Source organism: Pteronotus mesoamericanus, unplaced genomic scaffold, assembly GCF_021234165.1.
Source record: "Pteronotus mesoamericanus isolate MK-2021 breed Mesoamerican mustached bat unplaced genomic scaffold, CSHL_Meso_final contig_25, whole genome shotgun sequence".
Classification (NCBI taxonomy): domain Eukaryota; kingdom Metazoa; phylum Chordata; class Mammalia; order Chiroptera; family Mormoopidae; genus Pteronotus; species Pteronotus mesoamericanus.
Genome location: NW_026555105.1, coordinates 18693883 through 18716167, shown reverse-complemented (window position 1 = coordinate 18716167; position 22285 = coordinate 18693883). Strand labels below are relative to the sequence as shown.

The following is a 22285-nucleotide window of genomic DNA, read 5'->3' as shown; positions in this document are numbered from 1 at the left end:
CTCTTTCTCTTGTAGTTTACATTCTAGTGAAGGAAAACAGATAAATGGATACTATGATGAAAGGGACTGTGTGTTGAAAGAAGCCCCCTGTTAGAAAATAAAATCTGTGCAGAAATATACAGTAACTCAAGTAGTGATCTATGTATACTGTTTATCTTGGGGAATAATATTCCAGGCATAGAGTTAAGCAAAGTTCAGAGACCCTGAAACAGGAGTGTGCTTATTGTGTTTGAGGAACAAAAGGGGGTCAGTGTGGCTAGAGATGAAAGGTAAGAGTGGAGTATGGAGAAATCACAAGGGTAGACAGGGATCCAGATCAGGTAGGGCTTCATTGTGAGTGAAATCGGAAGCCACTGGAGAGTTTTGTGTAGAAGAATGACATAATCTGATGTCCATTAAAAAATTAAAAACCCTACCTTGACCGATGTGGCTTAGTTGGTTGGGTATCGTCCCATAAAGTGGGAATTGTTTCTGGTTCGATTCCTGGTCAGGGCAAATACCTGGGTTGTGGGTTCAATCCCCAGTCGGGGGCATGTGTGAGAGGCGCAAGCAATTGAAGTTTCTCTCCCTTTTTCTATCTCTCCCCTTCCCTCTCTGTAAAAATAAATAAAATCTTTTTTCTTTTCTTTTTTTTTTAATCCTCTGCCTGATTGCACCAGTTAGGACCTCCAGTACAATGTTGAATAGAATTGAAGGCCAACACTTTGACCTTGTTTCCAATTTTAGAGAAAAATATTTAGTCTTTTCCCATTAAGTATGGTGTTAGCCTATAGCATTTTGTAGATGACGTTTATCAGGCTAAAGTTCCCTTCTATTCCTTGTTTATTGAGAGGTTTTTTATGAATGTATGTTGGATTTTGTTGATTGTGTGGTTTTTGTCCTTTATTCTACTAACAGGCAATACATTAGGTGAATTTTAGGTATTATACCAATCTTATATTCCTGGAATAAATCTATCTTGGTCATAGTGTATAATCCTTTTTATTTTTATATAGTGTTGGACTTGGTTTGCTAATATGTTGCTGCAGATTTGTATCTATATTCATAAGGGATATTGGTCAGTAGTTTTCTCTTAATTACTAATTCAATAATTTTTTTCACTTGTTTTAAGTGTACTTAGATTTTGTTTCATTTTGAGTTACTTTAAAAAATTTGTATCTTTCTAGGAATTTGTCCATTTCATCTCAGTTGTCTAATTACTTGGGTTAAAGTTGTTTGCAGTGTTTCCTTATAATGCTTTTAACCTCTGTAAGGTCAGTAATGATGTCCCCTTTTCTATTCCTGATTTTGGCAATTTATACCTTCTCTCTTTTTCTCTTGGTCAGTTTTGCTAAAAGTTTGTCAATTTTGTTGATCTCTTCAAAGAACCAACCTTTGGTTTCATTTTTCTAGTCCATTGATTTCTTTAATCTTATTTTCTGATTTCAACTTGCTTTGGGTTTAGTGTGCTTTTCTTTTTTCTAGTTTCTTAAGGGTTGATTTATTTTTTTTAAGACACTGTACAGGCAAAGTGAAACTCTTCTTTAGGTTTGACTGACCTGTGTGCGCTGGCAGTTTGCTCCTGATATAGTAGTCTCTGAAGAAGTATGTAGAGCCTCAGAGGGGGCCTAACTCAGCAACACTGAAGGAGACAAGTGGTTTCTAGTTAGTGCCGTTCCAGCAAGGTAGGGGCTAGGGCTTGACCCATAGTGCTGGGCAGCCTGGGTCCTGCCTGCCTGTCAGCATGGAGCGGGCCTCAGTTTTGGGTAAAAGATGGAGGCAGTGCAGCAGGATGTCAGGTGATACATGAAGAGCCAGAGCCTCCCAGGCTTCTGAGGAGATTTTGCCTGATAAAGAGCTGGAGGAGACAGCTGCCCACCTCACATACTTCAGAGGTTTTCAAGATGACTTTGGAGGCCTTGCAGAATACCTCTGTTGCTTGTTAATGACAGATTCAAAGCAGAGATTTGATTCCACTAAAGAAATAAGACTTAGTGGTTTTTGTGCTCACATTGGCAGCACATACACTAATATTGTATGCTGCGGTTTTCAGAGACTGGCTAATTGATTTAGTAATGAGCTGGGGAAAACCATGCAAGAGCATAGAAAATCTAGGCCTCTGCCTGGCCAGACGATTTGACTCAGAATCTCCGTTGGTGTATGTATACCTGACCTAATGTGAAAGTCCAAGATCAGGTTAATGTAAGAGCATTAAGAATTCACCAACTCAGCCTTGGGAACTAATGCTATTGTATACGTACAGCCTCAGAGTAGAAGAAATGAATTTTTAAAGCACATAATTTGTGAATTTTCCAGTTTTTTTAATTTAAATAGTGTCATACAGTAAAAGTAGTATCGGAAATAATTTTGTGAAACAAAGACCCCTCGGGTATATTAGAAAGAAAAACAAACAAGGCTTAAATGCAGATCTTACAGGTGACATTGAGGTGTCGAGAGCTCTGAGCCATGCCTCGGCTTACTGGGTACTTATTTGTGGCCTTTAGTTTCCTTATCTATAAATAAGGAACAGTTTCTACCCAGCCTGCTGTGTAAGGCACATTTCATATAAGTGCTATATAAAACTGTTAGGTACTGTACAAATGTAAGGGACCATTAATGTTATCAACTATCATGATAGGAACTTGTACAGAGTCCGAAGAGGTCTAGGAGTAGTAACAGTGAGTGCATCATCATCTCTCAAGGTGTGGGGATGAATGTTTGCCCAAAATGGATCTTCTAGCACTGTAAGGCAGGAGGTTCACTGTCTGCTAGTGTAATAATCTGACGGCTCCAAGAGAATTCTGTTGAGAAAAACCTGAGGGAGGCTGACAGAGGAGATCATATAAGAAGCAGCTGTCCTTTTTCTCTCCCCACCCAGGAATTTTGCCCACATTTTATTACTTTGGTTCTAGAAGCAGCTGGATTTCTGGATGGTTGCTGTCATAGAAAAACAATAAGGCCCAGCTCACTGGTGGGGAAGGAATAGTGTGCAAAGGGCTCTCACCTCCCTCCCCTGCCCCCCCGGCCCTGTGTCTTCCTCCTTCCCCAGTTTTCATGAACACTAAAAAGGATCTCTCTGGCCTACAGGAGCAGCAGGCTAGACAGAAGAGGGACTAATAGGTCCTGTACGTCAGATAAATCAGAGGGCAGTTCTGAGGATGTTGGCTGTGGCAGAGACGCAGGTTTCTGTGCTTAAAATTAAGGCCAAGAGATAAAAAAATCCAAGCTGGGAAACTGGGAAATAATAGATCAGGAAACCAAGACAAGGTCCATCAGCCCCTGTGGTGCTTAGAACCCTGAGAAGAATAGGATATGAGAAAGAGAACTTAAGATTTTATGAGCAGATACATTTTATGATTTTATGGGCAAATGCAGATATACAGAATACCATGGTAACACAAAAGCAGAAATTGAATTATCTGTCATTTTGTATTATCTGAGTCTTCTCTCTCCTCCCTTACCCTCATCCTCCTCTTCATTTCCCCAATTAGCACAATCAGTCAAGAGTTAATGTAATAAGTGCCTAGGTTAAGAGATAAAAGTTACCTATAGTATAACTGGTCTTTGGGAAGATTAATTAACTCTGTCTTTCCAACCATTGTATATAGTCTTAAAAACTTTAAGCCATATGATACTGGGGAAAGAGAGGAGGCTTTAAAACTGAAGGTTTGAATCCTTGCTCTGACATTTCCTGTGTGACCAATCTCTCTGAGCTATAGTTTTCTCATCTGCAAAATGGGAACAGTAATGCCTATGTGGTTATTGTGATGATAATAGGAAATGATGAAAAAATGCCTGGCCTGGATTGGTGTTTAATCACTGGTAACTGAAGTAAATTTTGATACCATGTGTTTGTTGTCAGATCGTAGTAGAAGGTGAGTATTACGACCCCGGCTCCTAACCTTGTTCTGCTAACTAAACCTTGGGACAGCATTTAATATCTCTGGGCCACAGCTTCGTCAGCTCTAAAAAGAGGGAATGAGGGAGAAAGTTGGTCTATAATTGCTGGTATCCCTTTCAGTTCTGTGCCTTCTAAGGCTCATAGGTCTATGGTTCAAAGGTATCAAAAAGGCAAAAGGACAAAAAATAGCCAGGAGGGGGACAAAGGAGAAGACTTAGCCTCAGTCCTGCTAAGGCTGCCGCCTCAGGGACAGTAACAAAGAGCCATTATCTACAAAGAGAAGGTGTTGGAAGTGTCTGGGAGTCTGCTGCAGGGATAGTGACTTGCCTGTCACCCAGCATTTGGACAAGAAATATCAAAGAGAAAATCAGAAGAGCCTAGAAGTTTGGAGACTGAGTAGATAGCAAATATGAGAGAGATCATGAGGCATAGTTGTGCTCCATTACCCACTTTCTGCGTGTTCCCAGTCAAGCTATTTCTCTTTCTCCAGCCTTCATATCTATAAAATGAATTAGTCAGGTGATGTATTCTCCAAGGGACTCTTCAGGGCTTTCTAAAATTTCATTGTCCACCCTCTTCTGGCTCTCAAGCTGTGTTTGTACCCCAGCTGTTGCCCTCGGTGTTGAGGATATCATATATATGAGAAGGCTTCTTAACCAGCCAGGCTTCATCTTGCCCGAGAGTATTTAGAATGCTCTTAAAACCACAATTTCAGACCACTGAGAATCATAAATTTTTAGGTTGAGAAATGCCTCGGCCCACCTGGTTCAATCCCCGTATTTGACACCGAGAGATAATGCAGTAGAATAGAAAGACTACAGGCTTTGATGGAAGACCTTGAATTTAAATTCCTGCCAGTACTCACTTAATCTCTCTGAGCTATAGTATCATCATCTAAAAATTAGGATAGTGATAATGGGGTAGGCACATAGGGAATTATTGTTTGGAGGAAGGGAATAAAAACCAGGCCAGAGAGGTGAAGACACCTGCTCAGGGTCAAGCTCACACCAGAACCTAGGTTTTTTGTGTCTAAGTTGAGGGTTCTCTTCTCCTCTAGAGCCAAGGTCAGTTGTACCCATATGAATGTACTAGAAAAGATTGGAACTGAAAGCATGTCAGCTTTCTTAACATCTCTGCCAACAGCCTTCTCAATGCCCCTGTGGCGTGTGTCAATAACACAGACCGTACTTGTTTTAGAAACAAGCGCTCCATAAGCATTCCTGTTTGATTTGCTTTGGCTGGAACAGGATCCAGATGCTCTTAGAATAGCACGACAGACTCTCCAAATCAGCCCATTCCCATTCCGAGCCGCTCGTAGCTCTGATCTGCTGCTGGCTGGGGTTTATCCCCAAGTTCTCCCTACCTGTCATTTGAGTCACATTCAGTAGTCTTTTGCTATTTGCCTTTTGCTCTTGATGGAAGTAACATTTATTGAATGCCTACCTACTATGTGTCAGGTATCATGATAGGTACTTTAAGTCAATTATGTCCCTTAATCTTTATAACTCGTTAAGTTTATTTAATGGCTCCAGAGGGAAAGCTGAGGCTCAGTGAAGTAAATGAATTTGCATGAGGTCATATATCTAGTATTTTTTTTAAAAGATTTATTATTTATTTATAGAGAGGGAGAGAAGCATCTATGTGTGAGAGAAACGTTGATTGGTTGCCTCTCGCACGCCCCCAAACAGGAACCCAGCCCCGTAACCCAGGCATGTACCCTGATGGTGAATCAAACCAGTGACAATTCACAGGCCAGGTCCCAATCCACTGAGCCACACCTGCCAGGGCCATATATCGAGTATTGAAAGAGCTGGGGTTTGAATTCAGATCCTTCTGACCCCATAGACCCCATGTACTTAGTACAGTAAGCTCTTGAGTACCAAGCTGCCTCCCTGGCCTCAGGTCTTCCAGGAGGATAGAGTGTTCAGGAATGCCAGGAAGGGACATTCAGTGGCTTTAGTATAGTGGGAATTTCTTTATGCCTTTGGTGCATTTTCTCACGAGTTTCTGTGCTGCCCTGACTTAAACCAACTTCTCCAGGACTCAGGTGTATGGCCTAGAAATCCAGACACTAAGGGAGAGGCCACTGAGTCCCCAATGAAAACTGTATTTGTCGTTTTCAAAGTTGAATAAGGGAAATAAGCCCCTACTTGTATGTTGAACTCTGAAGTACAAGGAAGGAAAGAGTGAGGAGCTATACATTTCAAGCTTGATGAGCATTCTTCAGGGACCTGGCAGGGGAGGAGACATAACACACATAAAAGATTTGGGAATAAGATTGTTCAAATAGGTCCTCAAATCTGTACCCACTTTTCAGTTTACAAAGTACTTGAAGAGATCTTACTGTGGGGAAACTGAAGGCACCTGCCTTTAGGTGGCAGAGCCAGCGGCTAAAAGTTCAAATCCTTAGTTTTGATAGGGCCATGGAGTCTAAGCCGTCCCTGAGAGAGTTCTATCCCTGGCATGGGCCTACCCAATCTTGAGTTGCAAAAGGGTCAGGCCCTTAGTCTCTGCGCTTTTCTGAGCCCTCCTCTGCCAACTTGTCCCCTTCCTTCTTCACCCTTTTCTACTCAACTGCTAGGGCCTTGTTAATGAGACCCTCTTCTAATACATTTTTAGATGTAGAGTGTGAGGAGATATTTTTGGCCCTGCATTTTTTCCAGGATCATTTTGCCTTATAATGATGGAATTTTAGTATGTAAGAATGGGAAGGGACTTAACTAATGCCATCAAGTTTACAGAGGATCCCTTTATTTAAACAATTCAGCATCTAAAACAGAGCTGCTTTGTTTGAAGTGGGGGGGGGCGGTGCGGGCAGGCCAGAGCCTACAAGTTCAGCCTTCCTCTTACCCTCACCAAAGATAGCCCCTGAGGCACCTGCCTTAAGTTTGCAGCGTTCCCAGGACCCTGACCAACTGACCTAGACCAACCTTCCCATTTTAAAATTGTGAAATTGAGACCCAGCAAAAGCAGTAAGTAGTATGCCTAAGGTTGCACAGTGAATTAGTGGTAGGTCTCCTTATTCAAAGTCTGGTGCTACACTGAGCTTTATGTCATTATGTCATTTCATAAGTGACTACCTGTTCACTTCACTAACATCCTGTGCCTGGATGTCAGGCTCCTCTTGCCTCCTGGTTCCTGTGAAGTAGGCAACCCTGTGGATGTGTGAACTGTGTCAGGGCATAATTCTTATACGTATGGTGAGCATGTTTCAAGTTTTTTTTTTTTTTTTTTTTTAACGCATTAATGTGGGGAGTAGCAGAAAGAAAATAGCTGAGAAACTAGATTTATGTTGTTAATGGGAAAAGGATTGTTGAAATTAGATTGCTAAATTAGATTCAAAATTAGGACATTGGTTGATGTCCTAATGAAAATGTAACCCTTGGCATTATCCTCTCTGCCTAAGAAAAGTTCACCTTCTCTGTTTTCTACACATTAACCTCTAACTTTGCAGGGTTTTTAACCACTTGGGCTTTTAACCACTTGTGAACAGTTAAGCCAGGCAAGCTTACATACTTGAAGTATCAGATGACTCTCAGATGCATATTAAAAGATGTTCTAATGTGACTTTTAAAAGTCACATCATTTTTTTGCCCTGTTTCCAAGTTTTGGATAATTTTCTTTAACATATCACTACTGAAAATGATCAGAACCTCTTACATTAACATGAGTTAGAGCTGGCCCAATCCAGGAAAGTACCCTTCTGCTCAGTTGTACAGACCCAACTTCTTCCTGAAGCTTCTGCAGGTAGCAGCCATCATCTTGAGCTCTTCTGCTGCTCTGCTTACTGGCCGGACGCTTGGCTTTTGTTAATCCTAGACTTGCTTCTTCCCTGGTTAAGGACACTTTTTTTCTTGCCTCTCACTCTCCTTAGGGGTCATCTTGGATGCAAGGAGGTTACAGAATAATATGTGAGGGATGTTTGTTTTGAGCACAGAGTTCTACTCAGAGTAGATAACTGCTTTTTCTTTTTTTAACTTAATTTTTATTTTTATTGGGGGGAGGAGGGAGGAAGAAAGAGAGGGAGAGAAACACTGATGTGAGAAACATCGATTGGCTGCCTTCCATACACGCCCCAACTGGGGACCAAACCTGTAACCCAGGAATGTGCCCTGAGCAGGAATCAAACTGGTGACCTTTCAGTTTGCAGGATGACACCCAGCCAGCTCAGCCACACTGGCCGGGCATAACTGCTTTTTCATTGTGTAGTTTTTATCTTTGAACATGTTTTGCTCATCTCTAGTGCTACCACCCAAGGCCAGATCTTAATCATCTCTCACTTGGACTATTTTAATTGTCAACTAATTCACCTCCCCACCTTGAGTCATTGTCCCTGAAGTATAACCTCTTTTCTTTCTCCATAGGTTTTAAGATACCGATCTTATTCCTATCACTTTCCTGCTCTTAAAACCTCTGGAATAAATCCAGTCTCTTTAGTATGGCATTCAAGGCTCTGCAAAGACTGTCTCCATTCCTTCCAGCCTCTTCTCCTGTCTCCTCTTCCTCAGGTTTTTGGTTCCATAGGAGTTCATACTAGTGGGTAGAAATATTAGGGGAACCAACTGTTGGACAGTATGAAGGAAGAACTAACTACCTGGTCAAATCTGCCAATGAAGGTTAGGAAGCATTTTTAGTTGATAAACATTCCAGTTGGATAAACATTTGTGCCAGGCCATGGCACATATAGGTCCTTAGGAATGAGGAGAATGCAAACACATGCTCAAGCCCTTTAATGCCACGGTTGACCAAGGAAGGCAGGCAGGTAAAGTAAGTAGACTACAGTGATGATCAGTATGATAGAAACATGGATTGCTTTGGGAACATGGAGTCTCAGGACACTACCTGAGAAATCAGGGAAGGATTCACTGAAGAGCTGGTAATTTGAGTTTGACTTGAAAGATGGAACATTGGCAATTGTGAAAGATGAGGTTATTGACAATTATGAAAGGTAATCTATAGCTTCCAAGCAAAGAGATCACTGAAGACAAAGGCACAGGAGTTTGCATGTGTGTTTTAGAGCAGGGTGAACAGTTCAGTGTAGCTATTAAGCAGTAGTAGTGTAGGATTTCAGAAATGGAGTTATGGTTAGGGTTAAAGTTATCAAAGTAAGTTACGGCTAAATCCTTAGGCCTGATATTCCAGGCTAAGGAAATGCTACTGTGTGTTTATTGTGTTTCACATATCATGTGATGATTCTTGAATTAAATGATAGGTATGTCTGCTTGTGCATGTGTGTAACCGTGTGTAAATGTTATATTTGGAGATCATTTTCGAAGATCCACTGAAGCAAATCACATTATCAAAAATTGGAGCCAAAAGGATGGGTTAGACCTATGCTCATCTGAACTTGAACTTCTGAGAGATTTAGCAGTTCCACAAGCCCCAAAATCATAGTATGCCAGAATTGGAAGCCACCTTAGGGACCAGTAGTTCATACATCTGTCCATTCAGTTATTCATTCAACAAATGCCTGATACTGCTTGTGGAGCTGTGTTACAGTAGTGAACAAAGCAGACTGCCTTCATAGGAATTGTTTTAGTTGGGGAGTCAGGAAATGATTAAATCAGTTAGTGTAACATTTCATGGGTATTATGAAGAAAGATAAGCAGGGTTAAAAAGTTGACAGGGACTGACCTTTCTGAGGAGGAATATCATTTCCAGCTGAGAAAAGAGCAAGTGAAAAGGCCCCAAGGTAAGCTTGTGTTTGTAAGGGCAAAAAAAACCTAGAAGGCAAGACAGTGTGCCTGGAGTAGTACCCAGGGAAAGAAGCAAGAGATAAGGTTGGAGAGGGGACAGCTGATGCCAGGACGTACAGGGCCACCGAGGTCCATTTGGCTAGTGAGAAAACAAGGCTGACGAGTAGCAAGAGCTACAAAGCATGCTACGAGATGGCTTAGTAGCAAGGCCAGGACTGGTACCATCCTGCTTCAGCCTCCCTTCCTTTTGCTTCCCTGATGTCTTCTGGCTTTTACCTAAGATTAACTGGAACCCAATTTAATTTCTTTGTTCTCTTCTTCCTGTCTCAGCTCCCTTTCCCTTCCCCTGTGCCCAAGACTTCTATCACACCATTGTTCTGTTTTTTGTTGTTTTTTTCAGGCTTCTTTGCTTAATCATAGCATTAATATACATGACCTGGTACGAGAGTGATTTTTGGAAGGTCAAAGCCACAGAGGCCCTCCAATGTCTTTTAGTTCAATCCCTGACATTAGAAACCCAGAGAGGACAAGTGACTTGCCCTAGGCCACTTACCTAATTAGTGGCAGAACTTGATTTTCTTTGCCTCCCAAATCTCTGGCTCTTCATTTTCTGGCTACCTTTCCCTTTAATGTCCAGCCAAAGGGAGTCAGTGTGTGATACATGTAACGGAGCTAGCATTCAGTGGCCCTCTGCTACCTGCCCTTACTTTAGCTTTTTATTTGGTTTTTGTCTTGTGAACTTACTGTTTTATTCTGACTAGTGCCTTTGAACTATGCTTTGCAAAGAGGGCATATTGCAGAATTCCTCACCAACCTCCAGTTTATATCTAGGCTTGTCTTTGAACTCCAACCCCAGTCTTATCTCTGGAGAATGTAGAAAGGATTTGAATCCCACTTTTGGCACATACTGGGACAAAATAATCTTGGACAAGTTATTTGACCTGAGAGCAAATTTTCTCATTTGAAAAATGGAATGTTAATACCTGCTTGATGTGTCATTGGAAAGATTATTTAAGCTATTATATGTGTACACTTCAAGCATTCTGTATAGAGACTTTTTCTTAAAGGCCCATCCTGATTGCCTTCTCCCTTTTCCCCAATCACCTAATAGCTAATACTTTGTGGGTGGGTTTCTATGTGTTAGGCACTGTGGCAGATGTTTTTTTAAAGTACTTATTGCCCTGATTGGTATGGCTGAGTTGATTGGGCACCACCTGGCTAAGCGAAAGATTGCTGTTTCAATTCTTGGTCAGGGCACATGTCTGGTTTGTAGGTTAGGTCCTCAGTCGGGGGCACCTATGAGAGGCAACCAATCAGTTTCTCTCCCTGTCTTCTCCTTTCTCCTCTCTCTAAAAAATAAATAAATAAAATCTGTTTTAAAAGTACCTATTACTATATGTGAATGTACAATTATCTCAAAATAAAAAAGTTATGTAGATAGACTCAAGGCTAGGATTCAGTATACACCTATGTTCCAGCTTTTGCTGTTTCAAGCTGTATAAACTTGGATAAGCCTCTTGACCTCACCATAGCTCTAAATTTCTATTCCAGCCCTTTGGAAACTTGACTTGCTTACCTGGGAAAATGTTTCTCTGTTGAATGACAGAGGAGCAGCAATTGGGCTCAACCTTTGTGACTTGGAAAGGACAGGATGGGAGGCAGAAAACTAGATGCCTGGGAGCCACTAGATCAAGAACTGGCAACTCATGACAAATCGAATAAGGCGAAAATTTCTGGGGTAGGGGCCTGGGGGTGTTGTGTCTGCATATATTATGTTCTGGGGAATAAGGGGGATTACAAATCCCATTGAATGGAAGCACCAGCAGTGCACTGCCACCGTTGCTTGTGCTTGGGCAGAAAAAGAAAAAGAGTGAGTTGGCGGCAAGTGTCCAACATAGCTGTGGCTACCCATAGGCTATCTCTGCTATTCAGAACCTCAGTTCCTGGCCCTGTATCAGCTCCTAGAAAGGCTGCTATGGTTTGATAGTAAGGGTGCAGTCTCTGGAATCGTACAGACGTGAATTCAAATCCCAGCTTGCCAATTATGAATTGTGTTCCTTAGGCTAATTCTTACTTCACTTCTCAGAGCCTCAGTTTCCCAGTCTACAAAATACTGCCGTTGATACTTACTTTGGAGTTGTGAGATTTCAAAATACCTTAGGTAAATAGGTGACGCAACTGATGCTTAGTCGGATGAACGGCATATTATCTCATTGAAGACCAGTGTCTTCAGGAGGTAGCAGTGAAGTCTGGGCTGCTCTGATTCTCTGATCACCCCACCCCCTCCAAATGCCTTGAATCCCACCCTGTTCCTTCCTCAATTTCAGGCCCCCAGAAATGTTGGGCAAGGAGCCCCCCACACCAGTGGGAAAGACTGACCAGGTGAAATATCTGAATAAGCAGGATTTTTACATACCAGACACACAGGACCAGAGCAGGTAGCTCAGGCAGCAGCTGATGAACAAAAGGCTTTTCTCTGTTCCCAATAAATTGGTCCTTGGGGATCTGGGCTTTGAAATTCTAATTGACACGGGGAGGAAAAGATTCATTAGGCTTTGGACTCATTAAAATGCTCTGCTGCTCACCTACGATTTCTTCTTGGCACTTCATCAGGAGGAATTAAGTAAACCAGTAGGCTGGGAGGCTGCTGACAGCCAAGTCTGATGTGCCTGGTGCTGCTCGTAGGGTGGGGATGTTGGGATTCCCATACTGTGGAGCACACAGCTGGCGTCAGGAGCTCCTCACCCCTATGATTTACCATGAGTCCAAGTCTCATACACTGGCAGTGCTGAAAGGACCTTTTGAGGTCATTCATAGGTGATAACTCATTCATAGATAGCCCAAATGGCTGGGGTTTGCCCAGGATCTCCAGGCACAGTAGTGGTATTACTACTACTGTGGTATAACTACTAGGCCTGACTGATTCTAAGTAGCATTAGAATCAGTCAGGCCTCCTGACTTTGATGCCAGGAATATTTTCCTCTGCATCACCTTTGGATTTCTAGATCTAGCATTTCATTCAGCCTTTAGTAGATACTTTTGACACATTCTGCATGCCAGGATTCTGTGATAAATAAAACAGATAGAAGGGGACCCCCAGTATTAGGAGAGATTAGAAAGGCCTGAGAGGTGAATAGGAATTACTAGGTCAGCAAAGAGGCTGATGAGCAGTAAGGGACCAGCACCTACAAAGACCCAGAGACTCTACAGGAATGGAAAATTGAGTCTTGGTGGAGTGGAGGAATTGTGGAAGAGATGAGAAGTTAAGTCAATCTGTGAGGTGTGATCCACGTTCTCTGGATATAAGAACCCTAGACCTGGGATTAGGATTCATCTGGGTTCTAGATGTGTTTCTGCTACCGATATGTTTGTCATCATTCAGATAACATTTATTTTATCTGTCAGTTTAATGAGGCAAACAAACTAATAAACAGCTACTATAATAAATCAAAGGAATCTCTGCTGAAGGAAGTCAAGAGTTAAGCTGTATGTTACTGTCAGTATCTTCTCTTGAGCTTTGATGATCCCACCTGTCAAATGGTGCTAACTATTGTCCTGTGTAGCTCATGAGCTGATGGGAAGAGAACTTTGTAATGACTGGTATTTGTGAGGCATTTTGTGGATTACAAAACACTTTTCCATCATCAGTTAATTGAATCTTATCTATAATTGTAAGACTTAGGAAATTTCCCAATTCACAGATGTGGAAACCGAGAATCATAAAGGTTGAGGCTTATTCATAGTTTTTACAGCTTTTGATTAATAAGTTAGGACTGTAAATCTAAATCCTGTGCTCTGTTTTTCAGTACAGTAGTTCAAACAAACTTTGAAAAGAAGACAGATGACAACCTTTCTTTTCCCCACTTGAGTGACAAATTTCTTTCTGCCCTCACTAGAAATGCAAAGAATATTTCCAGTGTGAGAAAAGGAGACCTAGCTGGCTGCAGGGAAAGGAAGGGAGCTTATTTTGTCTTCCCCAGACTGGGCTCTGAACTTTTAAGACCATGTGTCCCAGTGCTCCATCAGCTCCTGGCCATTGCATTTCATGCCATTTACAGAGTGCTGTCTCAACCATTATCTCATTGACTACACATAGCAGCTTGTGGGATAGACAGAACCTGCTTTACAGATAGGTAAACTGAGATCCACAGATGGTAAGTAATTTTCCCAGAGTGCCAGAATCCAGGGATCCTGACGCTAAACAGATGCTAAGTCATAGAATATAGGCTCCTTTGATTCAGTTTACTTTGGACAATTCTTGAATATACCCTGTGAGGCAGAGACTTTGCTGTATAAGAGAGGCTCTGGTGCAGTGCCTTCCTTAAGAGCAAGGACTCTTGTTATTTATTTCTCTGTCACCAGCCAGGGCCTGGTTCCAAAAATGTTTTGCCGTTGTTTTTGGTCTCAGTCTGCCAGAAGCTGAAGAGAGCAGATGGCCACAGCAATGTCGATCATGAGGGTGTGATTCCAGGCAGGGCTAAAGGATGAGTTGAAAGCCCTAGACTCATATATTACTGCCTAGTCCCCTGCCAAGGTATTTTTCATCCCAGAGCAAAGTGAAGCTGGCCCAACCTACTCCCATCTCCCATCACCTCCCTCTACTCCCCCCCGCCGCCCGCCCGCTTTCTCTCCCCGCCCCCCGCCCCCCGCCCCCCCCCATTCCCTTGCACGTTGGCATTGGTCTCTGGATAGTTTTTTTTTCCCTCCTGGATAGATTTTATACAAAGGACTCTGGGACTTGCTGTCCCAAGGCGTGTTCCAAGATGAGGTTCAGAAATCTACCCCACAGCCAGTCTGGCCTCTCATCTGTCTGAGGCCTCCCACTTGGCTCCTGCCCACTCTTCTGCTTTTACTCTGGACTCCCAAAGCAGATTGGTTGTTTAATGTGACTGACAGCCTAAAGAGTAATCAGTATTGATACTGAGAAACTCATATGTTTCCTGTTTATCCAAAATCCTAACTGGAAAATTTTAAGCAGCACTATATGAGAGGGGAGTTGGGGGAGAGCGACTGGGATAAAGACAGTTAACTTCCATGATGGGAAGCCTGCAAGAACCTCAAGTACCTTATAAACTAAGAAAGGAAATATCAACATTTATTCACAGGGTTTCAAATGCCCCTCATATTCACATCTTTATACATTACAGAGCTCTTCCATACCTTTTATTGCCTTTGAATCTTAGAGCAACAATGTGAGGGAAGCAGTGTGAGAATTACTCTTCACACTTGGCATTTGAGACCAGGGAAGGTTTATTATGGTGGCAGAGCCCCAAGCAGAACCAAGATTTGGAAAATAAGTAGTCCTGAGTTTGAAATCTGGTGCTCACCATTTTTTAGCTGCATAACCTTGGGCAAGTTACTTAGCCTAAGCCTCAGTTTTCTTCTGTATAATAGGAGGATAACAATATTCTTATGGCTGTCTAAGGACTGATACAATGTAGGGAAAATGCTGGCACAGTATAGAGAAACAACTATTAGGAGCTTAGTAACTGTAGGTTTTCCCCTTAGTGTTAGAAGTGTCATATATCCTGAGTTTTTGAAAATTACTATTCTCACTACAGTAAAACGAACTACATGTAATAAATTCCTGTTGGCCAGAGTATCATTTAAGTGCTTCACTGGGTTAAGAGAACTCGATCAGTGGGAAGCAGGGGTGCTCCAGGCACTAGCTAAGTACTTCTGATACAAATCACAGTGGGTTTGAGTTGATAGGGACCCTAGAGATCTGTTCCAGTGTGTCTTCATCAGAAGAGATGTTAATAATCTGGGAAAAGTCAGATTGAATAATGCAGAGTACATTCCTTTATTACTGACTTCTTAGAGCCTTTAGTGTTCATGTGATTCTGGGAGGGAAAAGGGAGTATACCAAGTTCCTGTCTTTATTTGACCTTGAAGCCTCTTTTCTGAGGAACACTTGATGAATGTCTTGAGGAGCATTTGTCTTCTGTAGAAGAGTTCATGCAACACTGATCTGGTCCAGTTTCTCCATTTTCTTTTTTTATTTTTATTTTAAAATCATGTTTATTCTATTACAGTTGTCTCAGTTTTCCCCCCTTTGCCCTCCTCCACCCATCCGGCCCTGCCCCCCTCACCCACAGTCGATTCCCACTCTGTTGTCCATGTCATGGGTCATTCATACATGTTCTTTGTTTAGTCCCTTCTTCTTTCCACCATTGTCCTTCCCCATCGCCTCCGGTCTCTTTCAACTTGCTCCATGTTTCCTTGCCTGTGGATTATTTTGTTCGTTAGTTTATTTAGTTGAATAGTTTCCACTTATAGGTGAGATCATATGGTATTTGTCTTTAATCGACTGGTTTATTTCACTTAGCTTAATATTCTCCAGTTCCATCCAAAAATACGGAACACTTCACAAATTTGCATGTCATCCTTGCACAGGAACCATGCTAATCTTCTGTATTGTTCCAATTTTAGTATATGATGTACTACCGAAGCAAGCATCAGTTTCTCCATTTTCTGTAAGCAATTTTATTATAGAGGCAGTGCACAGTAGAACCAAGCCTGAAGTTCAGGGTGCATCACTCTCTCTTGGGCCACAGCATTATTTGCACTCCACCATTCTTCCATTTCGAGCCAGCACATTGTAAAATTACAGAGCATTCTGCAAACCACTAATCAGAGCATTGTTAAGAGAGTCAAGCTTTCTGTTTTGATATGTTTATCCCAGAAAACAGGAAAATGAGGAAAAAACAGACTTAATGGCCACCAAATGTTTCCAAACAATTGAAGGACCAGGGGTTGGGTAATTAGCTCAGTGTCTGGAAAGGTGCCACTAACCCACGCAATTTTAAGTCTGTTCGCATTTAAGTCGTTTAAGAAGTTTCAGTTGCATCCACAGGCTCATATAAGAGACCTACAGTGCAGTTCCCTGTCATGAACACTCTGACACCAGTAACTATGGGAACGATCCTGAAAGGGTCTGAGGGGAATGTGTCAACTTCTGCTCCTCCATCACCATCTTCCATCATTGAATTCAGTGGGTAAAAATATGCTACAGGATTTCTATTTAGACCCTGGCAGAGGGAGTTGTCTTTGGCATTTGGTGAAGGCCAGCCTTGAATTTTACTAAGTCTTCTGGGTCAGATCTAGTAAAAATATTACCTTTACATTTGCAAAGTTTTATAGTGGAATTTGTTTTTCAAGAATACAGAAGTATTTTTATTTTCTCATTTAATGAAACAAAACAAATGCTGACAACGTATTCATGTATAACTTTTTCTCACGTTTACAACTGAACAGATTGGAACTGCTTTAATTGCTATGCGGAGCATACTGTATTAGTATTTAAAAAGTTTATTCCAACCCATTTCTTCTTTTATAATCTAAAACATCTTTATTATGTTGTTTGATGAGAGATCCATAAGAAGACTGGGCCCAAGGTCAATCCAGCTTTCAGCTAGTCAGGTTTGCCATATAGCAGCTCCCGAACAAAACACATCTGATACTTAAAACAGTCCTGTGACATAGAGTTTATCTTCCATGAGTCATAAGAGGACACTAAGCCTCAGAGTAGGTGTGACATATCGAGTGTCTGACAGCAAATTAGCGATACGTTCATCGTTGTATTACAGGTGCCTAGTGTAAGCCTGACATAGTAGATCTTCAAGAAAATATTTATCAGTTGAATAATTAGTACATTCTCAGGAATGAACATCAGGTCTTCTAACTCTTTATCCAGTGTTCTTTCCATTAAGCTAGCCTGGTGGGGCCCAGTGGTTGGGCTTATCTCAGGGTCACCAGATAATTCAGAGAGGGAACGCTGGGTCTCCCTTGCTTTTTGATTACTGACAAGGCTGGTGGTTTCTAGCCTTTGTTGCTCTCTGCTTGGTAAGGACGTCGTACATCTTCCCCACCACAGAAAGCCCAGGTTCAGCAGTTTCTGGACTGCAGATTCAACCTCTTTGAGCCTCTCTGCTCCCTATAGTCTGTTCAACAAAGTCACCAGTGTTTGTTCCCCAGCCCAGCTTCTCACTCTGTCCCTCATTTGTTTTCCCTCTCATTACTATCTTGCCTGTCCTTCAGTCCTGCTAATGGGTAAGGAACTTGGGCTCACCTCATAAATACTAGTTATACAGTTCACTTTTAAGGAGTTGGCATGTCAGGAACACCAAGAAACGATTTACAGAAACAGTCCCACCTGGGATTCTTTTCTCTGTTAGCTGAAATTCACTGAGCATCTACTGGTTGCTAGGGCAGTGTTGGTGGGTGGGATTGCAGAAATTAATAAAAGAACCTCTGCCTTCAAGGAGTTCAGAGTCTAACACAGAGAGACACATGTGTGAATTTGAATGTTTAGCAAATAAATGCTTCAGCAGAGGTCTGTAAAGGATATCGGGGTCCATAGGGGCGGGAATGACTGGATCAGATGTTGCTGGAGAGTTTTTATCAAGGCAACATATCAGTGGACTTGTGCTTAAGAAACCTGCCCCCGCCCCCCCCCCGCCCCCTCCGCCCTCGCCTCCATCACTAAATCAGAAATTGGTTCTGGCTCTTCTTTATCGATGCAAGAAATCTCTGTCTTAAATTTACTCACTGGTAAGAGTGTTGTGATATTTGGAGCAATCTATTGAATGGGGCCAGTACATTTAGAAAATTCCTGGATGCTCAGCTTGTTGGTACATTACCCCATTGAATTCTCACAACAACCTTTTGGGAAAGGTACTATAATATTATTCCCATTTTGCAAATGAGAAAAACTAAAGCACATGTAGGTTAAGTCATTTAGCCAGGATCATACTGATACATGGCAGAGCTGGAATTTGAATCTGGGCAGTCTGACTCCAGAGTCAGTCTCCTAAAAGGGCCTCAGAAAGGGCCATTGTGACCTTAATACAGTTCTTAGCTCAAAGAGTTGTAAGAGTGAAAAGTAATATACTTACCATGTAGTCAATTAATAAATCATAATGTTCATTTATGTTATAAATCAGCCTTTTCTAAAGGCTGAGGTGTACTGGGCCCTTGCAAAGATGCCTCCTTTCATTCTCTCCTGGCTTTGTTATCTCTACAGGCTGCTGCTTTGTTTCTTAAACAGAATGGATGGGGCAGGGGACAGGGGCAGTGGGACATGGTGTTCAGCAGATACTCCCTGAGCTCCTACCCTGGGCCAGGACCTATTTTGAAAAGCGGGGTTTAATGCCAAGATGAAATAGATTGTGATCCCTGCCACCCAGGAATGCACGGTCAGCCTGGGAAGGGAGATGACACAGAAACAAATCATTTTAATACAGTCCCCTCAGATGGATCTCAAGCAGCACATCAAACTCCACTGCCCACAGCTCATACCACAAGTAGATGGGCAAGAATGACTTGCTTTTATATTAATTGTTGAAGTAATCATCCTATTAATATCCTTGTCAGCATTAAAGCAGCTGTTACTACTGTAGAAAGTAGTAATACCTTAGAGAAGGTCAGCAGCTACTCAGAGGAGATTTTTAATACCTGTTTCATTTTTATGGAGGGAGGTGGTGGTGTTCCTAAACTGCCGGTAGGGCTAGCAGGACCTTGGCTTGAGGAACACATTATGGGGAAGGATTTATATGAAACATAGGTTTTGGTTTTCCTGAGATCTCTACCACTAGACTGTGAACTCCTCTGGGGTAGGATTGTACTTTGTTCATTTCTATACTTTGTACAGTCATTTTGGCATTAATAGGTACTAAGATTATGTTTGGATGAGTGAATAAAGTTTTCAGCGTATTATTCTTCTAAATAACTTCTTTGTGGCATTCAAAACTCTGTAGATTCAAAAAAATTTAGTAAACACAGGATACCATAATTTTCACATATACATGAAAACACAACGAGGATTTGCTTTCCCCCTGCTAATTAACATCCCTACCCCCACCCAATACGATAATACATGATTCTGGTGAGGTTGCCATGAAAGTGGCATTCATTGGTGATAGCAGTGTAAACTGGTACAGCACTTTTGAAAAGCAATTACGCAGTGTAGCTCAAGAACCATAAAAATGTTTATACATTTGGACACAATAGTTTCACTTCAGGGAATCCGTCCTAAGGAAATAATCCAATATTTAGAATAAACTTTCCCTCAGATGCTATTATTTGTGATAGTGAGACATTGGAAGCAGCCTAAATGACCACCTAAACTTACGACCAGTGTCTAAGCAGATCCCTGAAAGGAAGGGTTCACCTGAGCCCTACAGTGCCCTATCCCCATGCGTGCCACATACAGACTAGTCCAAGAAAGGTGGGGTCAAATTAATACTTTGGAGTCTGATGCCCAGCTGTTCAGGAACAACCCAGCTCATACTGACTTGCTCATTGTGTGACCTTGGGCAACTGACTTTACCTCTCGGTACCCGGGTTTACTCACCTGCGAAGTGTTTGACTTACATTACAATCCCTCAGAGGATTGTTGTGTATGGATTTGGTTGTCTTAACTCATGAATAACTCATGAAGGGATTTGAAAGCCACATTAAAGGAACTGGTCTTCATTCTTGATGGCAGGAAGCTGCTAGTGGGTCTTAAACAGGAGACGAAAGGGACACAGTTACTCAGTCACTCAAGAGGCAGATGCTTAGTAATGTTTGAGTTAATGTTACCAGAGGGACAAAGGCAGAGTGGCTGTAACTCTGGTGTTATTCTTGGTTCCTTTTGGGCCAAACATAAGCTACTGTTGGATGATGCTTAGAGCTGAGCCCCAAGTTATGTTTAGACTCAAATTCTGGAGAGAGGTCAGCTTCTTCCCTTCTCTTGTTGAATGTGGGAAATTAAATATATATCATACTCATATATATGCCAGTGTGTATGCTGTCTGCAGGAATGAGCCTTTGTAGGGGTGTGAGGGGTGTCATTTGGTGCTTTCAAGGAGAAGGATTGTTGTAATGAGGAAAATACAGATTTCACATGAATGGATTTTAATCAACTGCCCTTACACCTGAGGGGAACAGTGCTTGGCTGCAGTGCCGAGCTGTATGCTTTCCACCCCCTGCTTCCAGCCGACTGGCTCCTTGCCCCGGTGCCTCTGTCTAGGAAGGTCTGCAGCAGCTATCCATCCTGGGGAATATTGCTGTTGGCATTTATGTAGCACATCCAGGTAACAGTGCACTTCCATCTGTTATCTCCTTTGACCCTCACAACAACCTGCACTGCAAGTGGGCAGGGCAGGGATTTTTATCCCCGTTTTACAGACGGGGAACCTGGAACCTCAGAGAAATGAAATGCCTAAGTTCACACAGCTAGTAGATCTGGGGCCCAGGGCTCCACAGGTAAGCAGGAATCCAAAGCTAATAATACCCTAGCACTACTTTTACTTCTGGTGAGGCCTGTCATGGGAGGGATTAGGCCTCGCTCTCTGTTCCTCAGACAGTCCCTTGCTCTCTGTAATATAGGCTGGAAGATGGGGACACGTGCACTACCTTGGCACAGCCTTCTGCAGCCTTATTCAGAATAGAGTAGCCACAGAATGGAGGTTCCATCAGACACAGAACAGTGAGCAAACGGAGGTTTCTTACAATATCAATTCCTTAGGGACCGGCTGTCCAGAAGGGGAACCTAGCATGCCTTCTGTGTCCTCAAGGCACAGAGTCCATTCTTGGAACCTTCCCTTATGGGCTTCTTCCTGCCCCCTTCTCAAGTTGTATTCTCTGGGGACTGCTTTACTCTGGATACTCATTTATTTATTTATTCAACATTTAATGAATGCCTACTCTTGTGATTCATTTTTATGTTCAAGGCACATTTCCAAATACTAGGATTTTGGTGACACACTTGAAGAGATTTTATTGACTCCACAGTGGTAATGTTCTTACCTTGACCACAGTTCACCTCTAGGCTAGTGTTACACAGAATTCACTACCTTCCCTTTCGTACTGACAAGGAAAAGTTCTTGCAGGTTCAAGCAATAATAGGAGACAGTATTTTCATACTTTATAATACACCAGACACTGTCCTAAACATATTTTTAAATATATATTTTATTGATTATCCTATTATAGTTGTCTCATTTTTTTCTCCCCTTTATTCCTCTCCACCTCGCACCACTCCATCCACCAGCATTCCCCCCACTTTAGTTCATGTCCATGGGTTATACATATAAGTTCTTTGGCTTCTCTATTTCCTATATTATTCTTAACCTCCCCCTGCCTATTTTGTATCTACTATTTATGCTGCTTTTTCCCTGTACCTTTCCCTCATTCTTCCCCCATTCTTCCCCTCCCCTGTGTTTCATTGTTCATAGTTTTTGATCTTCTTTTTCTTAAAGTCCCTTTAACATTTCATATAATAAGGGCTTGGCGATGATGAACTCCTTTAATGTGACCTTATCCGGGAAGCACTTTATCTGCCCTTCCATTCTAAATGATAGCTTTTCTGGATAGAGTAATCTTGGATGTAGGTCCTTGCTATTCATGACTTTGAAAACTTCCTTCCAGCCCCCTCTTGCCTGCATGGTTTCTTTTGAGAAATCAGCTGATCGTCTTATGGGTACTCCTTTGTAAGTAACTATCTCCTTTTCTCTTGCTGCTTTTAAGATTCTTTCCTTATCTTTAATCTCGGGTAAATTATGATGTGCCTTGGTGTGTGCTTCCTTGGGCCCAACTTCTTTGGGACTCTCTGAGCTTCCTGGATCTCCTGGACATCTGTTTCCTTGGCCAGATTGGGGAAGTTCTCCTTCATTATTTTTTCAGATAAGTTTTCAATTTCTTGCTCTTCCTCTTCTCCTGGCAC

The 22285-nt window shown here is 42.1% G+C and overlaps 1 protein-coding gene and 1 non-coding gene across 4 annotated transcripts in view; one reads left to right on the top strand and one right to left on the bottom strand.

Annotated features, from left to right (window-relative positions):
• RALY (RALY heterogeneous nuclear ribonucleoprotein) overlaps window positions 1-22285 on the top strand; it is an 82193-nt gene that overhangs the window by 39188 nt on the left and 20720 nt on the right. The window lies entirely within an intron of this gene.
• On the bottom strand, window positions 15928-16036 carry LOC129071019 (U6 spliceosomal RNA). Its single transcript, XR_008529181.1, has one exon. It is a non-coding gene; the product is annotated as a U6 spliceosomal RNA (small nuclear RNA).